This window comes from Protopterus annectens, chromosome 2.part1 (assembly GCF_019279795.1).
Source record: "Protopterus annectens isolate FY-2018-M chromosome 2.part1, PAN1.0, whole genome shotgun sequence".
NCBI classification, from domain to species: Eukaryota; Metazoa; Chordata; order Ceratodontiformes; family Protopteridae; genus Protopterus; species Protopterus annectens.
In genome coordinates, this window is record NC_056729.1 from 292,077,479 (window position 1) to 292,093,577 (window position 16,099).

Below are 16,099 nucleotides of genomic sequence, written 5' to 3' on the forward strand. Positions count from 1 at the left end.
TTTGTCTCACTAAAATCAGGAAGTAAGTTCATCTTTATACACTTTCTAACAAGACATTGCCTACTAAGCTGACGTAGTAGATCACAAGTTTTAACATCATCATTACATAGCAGCTGTTTATCCATAATTTTCTGCTTGCACTATCAATTTTATGAAAAACTTCCTAAGAAAAACAACGTGGCCTTGGTGACCACCAGTTAGATACAGTTTCCCCCTATGTTATGTTTCTATTCAAGGTACTACAGCTAATTCGAGCACAAAGCAAGTACAGATTCTTCAAGAAGTCCTTTGTCTTATGTATCTCTTCTTTTCCACAGCCATGCATGTTCTCATAACACAAACAGAGCTGATTGTTCGAAATCATAACATTATAGAATATAGTATTGTTTCATTTATTACTTGCTGACCTAGCAGATAATCACCTGCTTCTCAGTACATTTCCAAAAGGCATAAACATGAATTTTGCTGTGCTAGAAATTACTAGGTCAGGGGGCATCTTGCAAGTTTCAGAAAGCATACTGCAGTTTCAAAAAGCATCTTATAATTTCATTCAGAATTAAGCTGTATATAAAATAGAATGAAAACGTATTAATTCTTTTAGCTTCTAATAAGTATTAGAATATATACACAGGGGTGGCCCAAGCTAATGGACTGCCGGACTGCAATCCCTTCAACTATATCAACTAATAAAAAAAAAAATAAAAGAGAAAAGAAAAAATTAAAGAAATAAAAAAAATTGCGGACTTTCGCGCATGCGCACTAGTCCAGACTGCTACTGAGACAGTCGAGCATGCACAGATTGTCTTAGCAGCAGTCCTGACTGGGAAACGTGTAGAACGGAGCTCCCAGAAGTCTATGCAGTTTTAAACTGCATAGACTGTCCTGGGAACTCACTGGGAAAGCGCATCGGGGTCGGACTGCAATGTTAGCAGTCTGGAGTTTACTGCAGTCTCGTCGGGAAGATCTCGTGACAGAGGGTGTGGGTCAGGCATTTGCGCGGGTTTTCGACAGGGATGTATGGTTTGCGATGTGGATTTATGGGGTCTGGTGTTTGCTACAGGATCTGCAGCGATGTGGATTTATGGGGTCTGGTGTTTCTTACAGCTAAGGAGTGTGTGTGTGTGTGTGTGTGTGTGTGTGTGTGTGTGTGTGTGTGTGTGTGTGTGTGTATGCATGCGTGTGTGTGTGTGTGTGTGTGTGTGTGTGTGTGTGTGTGTGTGTGTGTGTGTGTGTGAGTGAGTATCTGCCTGGTTAGGTAGGGGATTTCATAATTAGAAAAATAGATCACAGATGGTGTTCTACTGTTAGCTAAAAAGGTTGTTTATCAGAGGAAGAGTTACAAATGTTCCTTATTAAATTTGTGTTCCTGTTTTAATAAATGCAGAACAGTACTGTAGTTGGCTGGGTTTATGGAGGCCACGACATAATTCAGACAAGATGAAAGTCAGACTGTACAAGCAGAACTACATACAGAGTAACACATTGGTAAAAATCTAAACTGTTTGGATGAAAATGCGCTAACATGCAAGCCACACCATGCCACACCCCCATGCACACACACATGACAATGATGAAGGTTTGAATCAGTTTACTAATGCCTGCAGATCTCTTTGCACATTCTCTTTCTACAACACAGCATCCATCTTCTTCATTTAAATAACATCAACTATTAAACAGCAGGAAAGTTTAACTTTTGGATACAAGTTAGCCCCCCACTCACAAATAATCATTATTCTTTTTTTGTTTGTACACTATCTCATTCATAACAGCGATAGCAAGTGTATAAAGCTAACAGATGTGGTATTACTACACACATTCTCAAAACTTCATGAAATACAGAAACTTGGGAACACAATCTATATTATTTCATCAACTTTACTTGCTTAAGTTGCAGAACATACATAGATATGATTATATTTACTGATAATGGTGGACTGTATAAGTTTGGGTAGACTTCTATGATGGAAATGTTCTGAACTGGACAGTTTTGCCATTATTGGTGCATGCATTTTGTTTCATTGTTTACTGTAAAAATGTTCTGAATTGGGCAGTTTTGTCATTGGTGCATGCGTTTTGTTTCAATGTTTACTGGAAAAATGTTCAAAACAATAAATTTAAAACACCCTCTAACAACTGTACTGTATTGTACAAGGAATATAATTTAGTACAATCAGGAAGGTGTATCAAAGAGCACCTGTATGTTTCATGTGCAAGGGGCCTATGATTTTAAAACAGCCCAAAGTTAATCTTTATCTGCCACTGGCAAAATGTATTTTCTTTGAATGTGGGATTCAATGCTGTTTCATTGAATGTGAGTTTCAAGGGCAAAGAAGTTTTAATGCTAAGTCTGTTTTCATTGTGAGACTGCATTGCTTTGTTTAGCAGATGCTTAGTGTTTGTGCTGTAAAATGCAAAATAAAACTTTCAAATTAAGTCCAAATCATCGTAGAAGTAAAGCAGTATGCACATTAGTGTTTAAGGTAAATGGAGTGAAATAGCCAAGTAATGGATCATTGGAATGGCTGCAGGGGGGAGGGCTCCATTCGACTATGATTTTATGAGGGGGAAGGGTGGCAAACTCAGACAGCCCCAGCTGAACTATACCTCCCAACTGTTCAGATTTTCACAGAATGAATAGATTTTTGCTTCTTATTTTCGGTTTGTTCCTCATAAAATTTGTGGTTTTCTGGAAATTCATTTAGGAATTAAGTCACTAAATAATGACACACTGAGTTTCAGACTTCATAACCTTCAGAAAAATGCATGCTAAAGTAAGACCTGTTATTCTATCAACTGTCTCAGTTTATACAAGAGCAATTTTTAGTACTGTTTATATGCTCCCCCAATATATTTGGCCTTGTCCAGATTTATTGCATTAACAGGTTCAGAGATACATGCAAATAAATTGCTTTATAGAATTAGGCATAGCCAAACCTCTCAACTGTCCCCGATTTTTGCTCAAAATGTTGCTCTTCCCCCAATAATCCCTCCACAAAATAGCAGTTTTGGAAGAAAACATGGAGGGTTTACAATTAAGGAATAACTGTAATAATCAGAGTTATAGATTACTTTTATTACAGAAATGCATGTAGATTATTTTATTTTGTCAGCTGCTCAAGTTAGTAGTACTAATATTAAAAAGTGAACCTTCTTTGACAGGATCCCAGCTGTATTGTGTGGCTATTTTATATTTTTGCATCACATTTTGGTCCATTTTTCATACAATTGTATTCTTTTTGGCAAATTTGTGGCAAATCATTAAAGACTGAAGTTAGAAAATAATGACAGACATTTGAGTTTCAGATTTCATACCCTTCAGAAAATTCATACTAATGTAAGACCTACTATTCTATTATCTTTCTAAGTTTATAAGAGCAATATTTAAAAATTGTCCTTATTTTTGGGCCTTTGTCCCACTTCTATGTATGGCTTTGTCCAGATTTCTTGCTCTGAGGTTGAGAGGTATGACAAATGTGTCACAGCCATCACAGTCAGCCAGACATTTCAAATTGTGACATACTTGTTGCACCCCACTCCCCCATGTAGTGACTCTGGATGTGTCCAAGCAAGGCAAGGAGCAGTTATGCAGTGTAAATGTGCAGAGTATCCCCCCCATCCAAGGTAGACAAAAGTACTACAGTGGCTTTTCATTTGTTCTTGATTTTGCAGAATGTTCTGGTTCCTGTCATATTTTTGTACTGTTGATTTATGCTTATTACTCAGAAAGTGCCTGTTGCTCTGTGTTTAAGTAGCAATGCTTTAATGACCATCAGGTAAGCTTGTCTGAGATCATACATGCAAGTAAGCTTTAATAAGCATACTGTTAAAGAACTGCCAACATTGAAAGCCTTTCTGCTGTTACCATGCACAGCATACTTAGCTAGATAATGTATAAGCCTTGGGTATTGAAATGTGTATGACAGTATTTGTAATAAAGGATAGGATTACATTATTTTAAGAAGCTCATTACACTTGTTGGAGACTTCCAGTGATCTCTGAGGGCTTTACCCATAATCTAAACAGAATGCCATTCATGTGTGGTCCATAACCTGTACAGTAATCCTTTAAGCAATGTATCTTGAGCTTGTTTCTTGTTTGCTTTTCGTTTTTTACTTTGATCATGTTTTCCCCATGAAACAAGTAGATAGTTGTCAGGCAGCAGGTCCTTTTTGGATAAGAAACATTTTTACAAGTGGGGGCATCACAGAGATTACTATTTTTGCATGTTACGTGGTACTTTAATAAAGCTGAATATAAATTATAATTAGAACTGCAGTGCAAGGAGAAGTGGTTTGAGTTGAGTGCTGCTTGTTTTTTTATACTTGATTTTGACTAGCATTCCAGTAATGTATTTAAAAAGTAATTTATTTTTGCAAGCCTCATAACCTTTTTGTTTCCATCTAGATATTAAGTAAGCTGTCATGCAGCCAATGCATTGAAATATTTTTATTCTTTTACACTTAATTTTGTCTTGATTGGACTCTCATAATGACGGTTTGGCACCCAGGGCAGCGTATTTAATTGAAGTTAGTTTTTGTGGTTTTGAGCATAGCTCCTCCCCTTTCTAGTTTGCTGTACCCCTTCCCATTGACCCCACCCATTCAGCTGTCTCCTGCAGCCCCCCTTTGATTTGAAGTCACCAGCCACTACTGCATATACATAAATGCATATTTCTCTGACATTTCCCCCCTGTTAATACTTTTTATTCTATTTTCAAAAGCATAAACAGTTTACTTCTTCTCCTAACCTCTTCCATTCTGGATTTGCAGTTAAGAGAGTCATGTAGTTTAGACTTATGAAAGCATTTCAGTTTTCAACAACTCTTCAATTTCAGTACTTTGATACAAAGTCTCAGAAACCGACATATCTATAAAATCTTTGATTAACTTTTTCATGCAGGGAAAACCACAACAAATGCATGCTCCTAATAGGAGTAATCCCACACAAATGGCAATCAGGATGTTCATTAGGATGGAACCCCACCCTCCAAACAAATTCTGGAAAAAGTCCATCAGAGGGTTTGGGCCTGGTTTGGTCATGGTCGACACTTGCTGGATCACCTCAAGATGGTCGTTTATCTCGTGCTGGTTGTCAGGAATATATGAACAGTATTCTTCTTTGATTAAAGCACACGTACCACCTCTCGCCACTAGGGTGAAGTCAAGAGCCATGCGGTTTTGAAGTACCACAGTTCTCATAGCATTTAGTTCATCAGTCACTAATTCAAGAGCAGAAAAAGTTGCATTGCTCATAACTTCGAGAAGTTTGGACAGTTTTCTCAGCTCCCAAATCGATTTAATTGCGCCATATGCAGTGGCTATGCCTGCCCATGATATAATAGTGTCACTCAAGTCCATATGTGTCAGTTTATCTTTGTTTTTCACGGAGTTATGGTTTCTCCACCCTGCTTTGATTTGTCCCACAGGATTCTCGGGTCTCTTGATTAGGTTTATTGCTAACCTGTCTGATGTTTCAAATTTCTCCTGAGGCAAAGCTGCAGTGTGTCATATGGCCGGAACCAGGTAACCCAAAAAACAACTGCCGGACCAATTCTCAGGTAACCATTTATTTGCTTTTTACCCACAAACAAAATAATAATTCTCTACTTTAGTACTTGATATATGCTCGCCCTGCATGAAACATTTTTTTTTGTCAATAATAGAAAGTTGCTTCAAAAGAACAGGATTATGCTGTATTTCACTAAAAGTTCTCTTCATTTTTTCAAAATATGAGTCATAGTTTGTATCACAGATAGTTTCTGCCTTATTAGCCTTAATATAACATTTATAAGAAACAGTCACATTGCAATTGCTCCAACCTACCTGAATAGTGTCATTTTTATAAAAACATACAATCACTTTTTGTGTAACAGGTAGGTACAATGCTATTTTGTCTTGTGATGTCACGGGTGTAGTATCAAAAATCAAGTTTACCCAGGTCTCATTGACCCCTAGGGGGACAGCAGTCATCAATAATCCCCCGTATGCTGTTGATATAGCTGTGCAAATCCAGCAGTTTGAAACATTAAAAGTCTCAGCATACACATATTTAATTGCTTGGTAAGTGTTAAAGTTTGGATGCCAGTCTATGAGTAATATATCACGTTTGTTCAGTTCAACTCGTGTGGCTGGAAAAAGGAAAGGCCACAGCAAAAAGATCATTGTTATCAGTATAGCTATCAGGATAATCATGCAATTTTTATGAGGTTGTTCTGCATCCCTGTTTACTCTATACCTGGTCATTTTGTTCTTGTCGTACAACAGTAACAAAGTTTTTGTCCAGTTCAAAGTTCTTAACTAATTTACAGTGTGTCAGATGAACCCAGGATGCTCACTCTGCGATCTTGACTGCAGTGGGTGTTGACAGTAGCACTTGGTATGGTCCTTCCCACTTTGGAGAACTCCAATTCTTTTTCTTCATGACTTTCACCCAGACCCACGTGCCTGGGACTATTGCTACTTCCGATGATCTGGCTTGTTCTTTATCTGAAACAGAATTTAACTGCAAAAGTTTGTTATTCAAAAATTGCCTCATATACTCTGCAAGTGAACTGTCAGCCTCCTGGTCGGCAGGCATGAGAGGTTTTCACTGAGGTGTATAATATGCCCTCCCAAACAAAATTTCAAAAGGAGTTAACCCTTTTATATTTGGAACAGTTCTCATACTCAACAGTGCCAGAGGCAGTCAGTGCACCCAGTTCTTTTGTGACTCACTGATCAATTTCCTAAGTTTGTTTTTCAAAACTCCATTATGCCTGTCTACTAATCCTGCATATTGGGGGTGGTATGCACAATGTTTTTTCAGAGAAATCCCAAAATAACGGCTCAATTGTTGTATAGTTTGATTTACAAAGTGTGTGCCATTGTCACTATAAATCTTTTCCGGTATGCCAAATCTAGGAATAATTTCATTAACGAGGACTTTTGCAACAGTAGCTGCATCTGGATTTTTAGTCGGAAAAGCTTCCACCTATTTGGAAAATCTATCTATAATGACAAGGCAGTACTTTTTATTTTCACATTTGTTCAGCTCTATAAAATCCATACAGATAGTATGGAATGGATACGGTGGTGTAGGGAAACTCCCTCGCTTAGGCTTCAATGCCCCCTGTGCATGATGCTTGTTACAAACATGGTATGCTGCACAAAATTTTTTTGTGTAGTTTGTAAATCCATACGTTGTGAACACTCGATTCACTAACTGTACCTGTTGAGACATGGCACTGCCCATGGCTCAACAAAGCTGCATATCTAAACAAGTTAGATGGTAAAATTGGTTTTCTCTCTTTGGAGATGTACAGCCCTTTCTCAAGAATTGCTCCTCGTTTTATCCATTTTTGTTTTTCTACATTTGTAGTAAGTGTCTGCATTGTTTTTAACATTTAAATCTCAGATGGTTGTAATTCCTCACTCAAAAGAAATACTTCTGAAGCTGAAGCTGCTTGCTTTGCATCTGTATCAGTTCTCACATTACCTTTTGAAATCCTATCCTGTTGTTTGGTATGAGCTACACATTTACAAATAGCTATTTTTTGAGGTAACTGAATAGAGTCTAACAAGTCTAGAATAAATTGCGCATGATTCATTGGTTTACCAGTAGATGTTATCATTCCTCTATTTTTCCACTGCTGCGCAAAAACATGTACAGTAGAAACGGCATACTGGCTGTCAGTAAAAATGTTCACTCGTTTACCCTTTGCCAAGGTACATGTCCTTGTTAAAGCAATCAATTCTGCTGCTTGTGCAGATAAGTTGTGCGGTAAAGACTTTGCTTCTAAAATCTCAGTATCAGAAACTACTGCATACCCCACTAGATTCTGTCCTGTAGGACCCCTCCTACATGAGCCGTCCACGTAGTATGTCACCTCGGCATCATCCAAGGGAACATCCGTGAGATCTTTTCTGGGTAGTGTCTTTTGCTCAATCTCCTGCAGGCAGCAGTGTGGTTTGCCATCTGCAGGGGTTGGGAGCAAGGTTGACAGATTCAAAGTTGTGCATTGTTCAATTGTCATATGAGGTTGGCTCAACAGTATAGTCATACAGGAAAGATGTCTAGCAGGAGAAAGATATGCTACTTTTTCTTGCAGTAATATAATCACGACTACATGAGGCACTCTCAACGTGAGAGGGTGGAATAACACTACTGAGGCTGAAGCCTGCACTGCCATTGCATCTGCAATTACTGCTTGCACACAGTGGGGCAAGGGTCACGCCACTGGGTCTAGCTGTGATGAATAGTAAGCTATAGGGCATTGTTTGTCCCCATGCTGCTGTGTTAACATTGATGTCATATAACCCTGCTTACAATCTACAGTTTGGAAAAATCATTTATGATAGTTCGGTAATCCTAAAACTAGTGAGGATGCTATCAGTTGTTTCAATTTGCAGAAAGCTGATTCTGCTTCTGGTGTCCACTGTAATAAATCTTGTGCTGCCATAGGCTTCTTGAATATCAAGTTAGTCAGTGAAGCAGATTCCAAGGCATAGTTTGGAATCCAACTCCGACAAAAATTAGTCGTACCTAGGAAGGACATCATTTCCTTCTTGGTAGTTGGTTTGGGTGCTTGTAATATTGCTGTTTTTCTGTCTTCATCTAATATTCTGCCTTCTTTGGATATTACATATCCCAGGTATTTGACCTGTGTTCTCCAAAGTTGCAGTTTGTTTTTGTTTACCTTGTGTTCTTGAATAGCTAGAAATTGTAGTAATGCTATGGTATCTTCTCTGCATTCTTGCTGGGTGGGAGCTGCCAGCAGAATGTCGTCTACATAAAGTAAAATCTGGCTGCCTTTCAGTGGGATAAATCCCGCCAGGTTACTTGCCATTTCCTGTGCAAATATTGTTGGACTCTCACAATATCCCTGTGGTAGTTGCGTATATGTATACCTTTCCCCCTGAAATTAAATGCAAACCAATGTTGGCTGTCAGGGTGTATCGGTATTGAGAAAAACACATTGCTAATATCTACCACAGAAAAATACTTTTGTTGAGGTTTCAAATCATTTAATAAGGTATGTGGATCTGGCACCGTAGGTGCCCTAGGTATAACTGCGCCATTTACAGCTTGTAAATCTTGGACCATATGCCATTCTCCATTTGCTTTCCTAACAGGAAATAAGGGTGTATTACATGGTGAATAGGGAGATTCTATCAATACTCCTTCCTTAAGTAAGGCTGATATTATAGGTTTGATTCCTACTTCTGCATCCTTTCTCAAGGGATACTGTCTCTTTTGAGGTCTAAATGCTGACTTTGGCGTGATAGTGACTGGTCCTGCTGTACGAATAAGTCCTACATCTGATTTTCCTGTTGACCAGAGAGTCTCTGGTATGTCTCATAACGCTTTTTCCTCTTCTTCTAGTAAGAGTGCTACTCAGCTGTCCTCACTTGCCTGCAAGTATACAGCTAGGTGTGTCTGTGTTATCCAGTTCAACATCTGCTTTTGTACTCCCTGTTCTGAAAGTTCTAATTCTGTCTGTTTTTCCCACCTTGTGACTTTTTCTCCTAGGTCTGCCCACTTCACATTTTTATCTTTAGTCAAACTCACATGTGGTAATCGATTAGATTTGTAAAGTGCTAGGAATTCCTGGGGCAATGAACAGCTTACTACACTGTTTCCTTCTGTGTCCCAGTATAGATTTCGTAATACTAATCTGTTAGCAAGGTTTCTAAACAGTTCTTGCTCATATTCTTTATCAGGTCCTGGTTTGCTACAGTAATATAGAGTGCAATGCAGCAAATGCTGTTTATCAGTGTCAAGGGAGGGGGATTTACTGATGGCTACATTCATCAGTTTTTCGGTTATTGCCCCTGGACCAGTCGTAACCAAGTCCTGGCTGTACCAATAAAATGTTTCACCCTCCAGTCACACCACAAAAATATCCATTTTGTCGCTGTGCTTCCATACGCTACATAGTTGGAACTACTGCTATGCCAAATATCTGCATTAGGTCTCTGCCCAAAAGATTTACTGGGCATTTTGCAGAAACAACAATTTTGCTTTTCTGGGTCATCCCTGAAACAGGGTCAGTTATTGCTATATTGTGGGAGAGTGGCTCCCGATACAGCTGTCCATTAGCTGCTTTCACTAATATGTAGTCAAGTGATTCTGAATTTTCTGGTAGTTTGGAAGGATGTATCAGAGTCCGTGAAGCCCCTGAGTCACACAGGAATTTAACTTCCCTCCCCTCTACCAGAAGTGTAAATTCCAGTTTTGTGTCTGCTAAGTAGAGCTCTAGGCTCAATAATGCCAAGTCTAAAATTTCATTTTCTTCATTATCTGTGATTTCATGCACATCCTCTATTTCTTCTATCACATCCTCTACTCCTTCTATCACATTTGCACTTGTCTTTTCTTGATTATTCCTTTCTAGTAATTCTTGATTATCATATAGTCAGTCCTCACCCTCCTTGTCTTCTGTAGTTACCTTTTTATTTTGCCTGCAATCCCTTGCTAAATGTCCCTTTTTTCCGCATTTAAAACATTCACCCCTTTTCTTTCTCTCTTCAAACTCCTCTGATCATTTATCAGATTGTTTGTGTCCCTGGGCATTTTTCTTGCCCTTTTTCCTGGCCTGTACTACAAAGATTTCTGATCCATCTTCTACTGCAAATACTTGAGTTTTCTTTTTCTTTTTGCTATTAAAATGCCTTTCGACATGTCTTGCATATTCAAGTAATGACTGTAATCTACTTGTACGATGATCTACCATGTGCTTTGTAATAAAGCTAATGGGTGCAATACTGCCTTTCAAAAATGCATTCTTTAGCTGCTGCTCGTATGGGGAATCATGTGTTTGGTCTTCAGGTACCTGCATTCCACAATGGTTATTAAAACACTCTAATAATCTAGCATAATATCTATCAACAGTTTCACCTTCTTGTGTATACATTGATTAATGCAAGTCCAGTCAGCCCTAGGCTTCCATTTCTCAGAGATTCGGTCTGTCAGACCTTTCACTCTGTTATCCAGTTCTGCGTTACTATGTGGGAGTGGCCTATGTTCTGCGTCATGGGGATTCCAGTTGCCACTGATCATGTGCCAATCTGGACCTACAATCTGTCTGACTACTTTCTCTACTTCCTCTCCATTTAAATGGTAACTTAACCTCATGCCCTGTAAGTCTTCTAAAAATTTTCTAAAATTAACTTTCAGATGGGGAATTCCCACTGTGGCTTTCCAGATGTCTTCCGGTGTCCACTGTCTATATACTAGAAGAGTTGGGTCCTGTCCTGCCTGTCTTGCCTGTGGATTTGGTACTTCTATGAGTGGACATATCTCTTCTTCACTCATAGCTTGTGAATTTTTATTTATTTCATACAATTCAATATCCCCTCTTAAGTTGCGTGTTCAAGACCTAGTCTTGATAGGATCTCTGACAAACGGTTTTGATTTCGCAGGGACAGCTAGATATAGCGGAGGTGGATCAGCTTGTTCACTCGCTTCATATTCTGGTAAGGGAAGCGGAGGGGGTGGAGGGGCTGTTGCTATTACCAAGTTATTGTCTTCTTTATCTAAAAACATTGCTTTTGAATTTTTATTCTTTTGTTCCCTGCGGTTTGCTTCCTCAAGCCACCTGTGTGCCTGAGGAACTCCTAATTGACGTTGCTTTTTTATCTGACCTTTTGTGTCTGTTTTAAGTTGTTTGACAAGTTTGATAAGTGAAGGTTTATCTAAATTACCATCAAATTTGTATTTATTAACCCATTTTGTATAGTACCTAACATTGTCGGCACACTGTAATTGCATATATTTCGCGTCTTCGGTTAAAGGCTGGTCTCGGGAACCTTTTGTGCACTTATTTTCCATGTTTAACTTAGTTAGAAATTGTTACATAACCCTTTTTATCATGTGGTACCATGATTTACACTTCTTCACAGTTTATCTAGAATAACTGCCTACTTATCCTGCTACCCTGATCTATGACAAGACAGCAATCTTCTTTGTCCCTGATTTACAAAGAAATCTCCCTGACAAAAACAAATACTGTAACAAGTCCCTGATCTGAAACAAAGAAAAGGTAAAATCCTCCTTACCTGAGCCTCTGTGATTGATCTCTTCACCGGAACTGTTGACTCGTCCTCCAATCGCAGATCAGAAACAGTGGCTGGCATATTTTGAACGACAATTCAGTCGGAGGTCTTTTCAAAGCAGAAGAACCGATGTGGCTTCTTCCCCGTACAGTTTCATGCCACCGGGCCCATCTGACCTGAGCTAGAGTGAGAGATATTTCTGGTCCGAAGAACCAATCTGTCAAAGGAAAAATATACTTTAAAAATGATAAATACACGGTAGGTTCAGGTTAAGGCACTTTAATCTTGCAGCAAGGAGACAAAAACGTGCTAATACAGAGTTTGTCTCACTAAAATCAGGAAGTAAGTTCATCTTTATACACTTTCTAACAAGACATTGCCTACTAAGCTGACATAGCAGATCACAATTTTTAACATCGTCATTACATAGCAGCTGTTTATCCATAATTTTCTGCTTGCACTATCAATTTTATGAAAAACTTCCAAAGAAAAACAACGTGGCCTTGGTGACCACTGGTTAGATACAGTTTGCCACTATGTTATGTTTCTCTTCAAGGTACTACAGCTAATTTGAGCACAAAGCAAGTACAGATTCTTCAAGCAGTCCTTTGTCTTATGTATCTCTTCTTTTTCACAGCTGTGCATGTTCTCATAACACAAACAGAGCTGATTGTTCAAAATCATAACATTATAGAATATAGTATTGTTTCATTTATTACTTCCTGACCTAGCAGATAATCACCTGCTTCTCAGTACATTTCCAAAAGGCATAAACATGAATTTTACTGTGCTAGCAATTACTAGGTCAGGGGGCATCTTGCCAGTTTCAGAAAGCATACTGCAGTTTCAAAAAGCATCTTATAATTTCATACAGAATTAAGCTGTATATAAAGTAGAATTAAAACGTGTTAATTCTTTTAGCTTCTAATAAGTATTAGACATATACATAAATGCATATTTCTCTGACAATATCCCATTTATAACTTATAAAACTTTATTACCATTGTTATATATGATAATGCCATTACACATATTACATATTCAGACACTGTTTTCATGTCCATTCTGTTTTTCGATACATATAAGTAATATACATAAAATGCTTTTTTTTTTGCATAGCTTTGCATTGTAAAGGAGAGACAAGCAACCCAATTGACATATACTTATAATATTATTATGTCAATACTTCAGCCCCCATATAAAGTGCAACATATACACATCACACTGTCTTCCAGATGTCATTTAGAACTAGGAGAAAAAATTTCTTGCACAGAGAATAAAATTATAATTGAAGTTCTTTAACAGCATGGCTACAACCCTCTTGGATGTACAGGAAATACAGTGTGGAGAAAGGAAGTGTGGACAGACCTGACAGACATGATCAATGCTGTGGGTTGTGACAATAAATCTGGGAAGAGCTATCGGCAACATTGCTCTGACATGATCCTCCATTTAGCAGACTCCGCTACTATGGGAAGGTGATGAATACCACTTGAGGTAGTCCACCCTTGCCTCCCCTGAATGAGATAAAAGTATTCCTGGCACCACACCATACCTCCAGTCATGACCACAAGATACCAGGAGGGGTATTGAAGCAGGTGTCCCAGGATGTACTTGTATGTCCTACATTCCAAAACAATGAAGCATACACATTACCTCATTAAGGATCTTTATTTCATAAATACTAATGTACTGTTATATGTGTGTTCCAGCAGCAGAGTTATGCTATAAACATGGAAACACACATGATGTGGATTCACAATGCATGTATTACAAAATGCCACTTCACCATCACAGTACATACATAATAGTCTCAGCAACGTGTGATTTCTTTTTTCACTTGCATAGTTCTATCAACATCTGCACAGTAGCAACACACTTCATGTAATTGTTTTCATGCACTGTTAGTGCAATCCATTGCTCTCTGTGCCTCTGTCTCCTGTTATGACAGTGGAGTATACTCACTTGTTGATTTTATTCCCACCATCTTAACCAACAGATACATGATTATAAGACATAGGCTTTGCAGCTGCACATACAGACAGACCAAGTATGGTTGCCCATCTTGTTTATATGACACAGCACTTTCTAGCACACATGTGATGTATAATATTCATGTTGCCTTGCTCCACATATAGGTACATTTGGATGACATGTACACCACTTGTCACATAAGTGTCACCAGATCCTATTAGTCTGCACCATAGTTGTGTAATTCTGGCTGCATTCGCATTCATGATTGTAGAGCTTAGCCACATGCTGATGCTTTGTGCCTTGCTATACTACAGGATCTGCATTATGACAGATGATATGATCTCCAATCAGAAAGGCTGTAAATGGTAAAGCATTGCATCTGTTTACCACGTCACTATTGATAATCCCATCTGTGTCCTAAGTATCTTGCCTAGGACCCCTGCAATCTGCACATCAGCTTTGGCCATCTGGTATGTGTCTATTAATATGTCTTCTGTGTTATACAGCTGTTGGAATGCTACATGGTGCCTATTATGTGCATCATGATGATGATGTTTTTATCTCTGTGGTTCCACATGAGAGTTGCATTTCAACCCTCACCTCTGGCGGTATGGAGGGATATGATGTGTCTCACTGTAGTAGCATGGCTTGTGGCACACAAGTCAATGTATTGATTTTATCATCAGGCCTGGAAGAGGACAACCATGTGGCTCATGATGTAGCCTCAGATATGGAAGATAATGTGGCCAGGCATTCTGATAATGTACAGACTTTCAATGATAGACTTGATGAAGGCTATGACCCACTGTCCCATGTAGAGTCTGGTAATGATGGTGACTCTTCCCCACAATAGAGTACTACACGTGGGATTGTAGCTGATATGCATGGACATGTGTCAGAGAGTGTCTGATTACTATCACAGGCACATGAACACTCACACCAATGTCATGGATCTGACCTATGTACACTTGTCCTTGCAAATGATAATGTAGCACATCAGTTGTGTGTGTTACATGAAGGTCACCAGCACAGACATGGAGAGGTCATGGAAACATTGGATGCACAGCATGACAGTGTATTATTATCTGTTGCATGGTCCATTAAAAGCTTTGTTACAGTGGTACTAGAGCAGTGCTGTAGTACTTACCAGATGTTATGTGCCTTGTACTAAGAAGATTACCTCCAGTGGGGAGAGGCAGTCCCTCTCTCATTAGGCCCACAGTTGTCCATTAGACATCAATGTCTGTTCTGCAATATGCATGCACATCTGCAGTTGGCCACTCCACTGTGAGCCCAGCAGTTATGTCCAAGCAGTTAGATACAGACAGTTGCATTGTAGTCATGCTTCTTCCCACACTGTATCCCCACATGCTAATGTCACTACATCCAGCTTCTCAGTAGAGCACTCTGGGCTGAGTGTTTCCAGATGTGGCAGGGACAGCCAGGACTGCAGTGTGAACCATCAGCATGGTTGCCCTAGACTGCATTAGAGTAACACTGACAGTTGATCTAATGTGTGTCCTCTTGTCTCTCACCCTGTGACAATGATGACTGCTGTGCTGACAATTGACAAGCTGGTTAGCGAAATGTCTGATGTCATGGGATTTTCTGATCATTTGCTTGATTTAGGTCACTAGCTTTAATTTTTGATATGTATTACTGCCTTGACATTAGTGTATGTTAATAATGACAGTGTAGACAGTAATGCAATATGTGACATCATGCTTTCATGTTTGTATCAATTGCTGGAGGATGTATAGGATTGATACTGACATTGTACTTTTCCTTGTTGTCTGTTATTCCCACATGCACAGCTATTCCTCTGTGTGCATACCTGTGTCAGTTATGGCATTTCAGTATGGTACTGCACATGCCTCACCCTCATCATTCACTGCATTTATGTGTACCTGTTTCCATTTTCAATTGCCATGTTGACTTGAATTTTCCATGTGTGCCTTCCCAGATCTGACTGAATCTGCACACACACACACACACACACACACACACACACACACACACACACACACACACACACACATATGGATCTATCTAATCTATCTATCTATCTATCTATCTATCTATCTATCTATCTA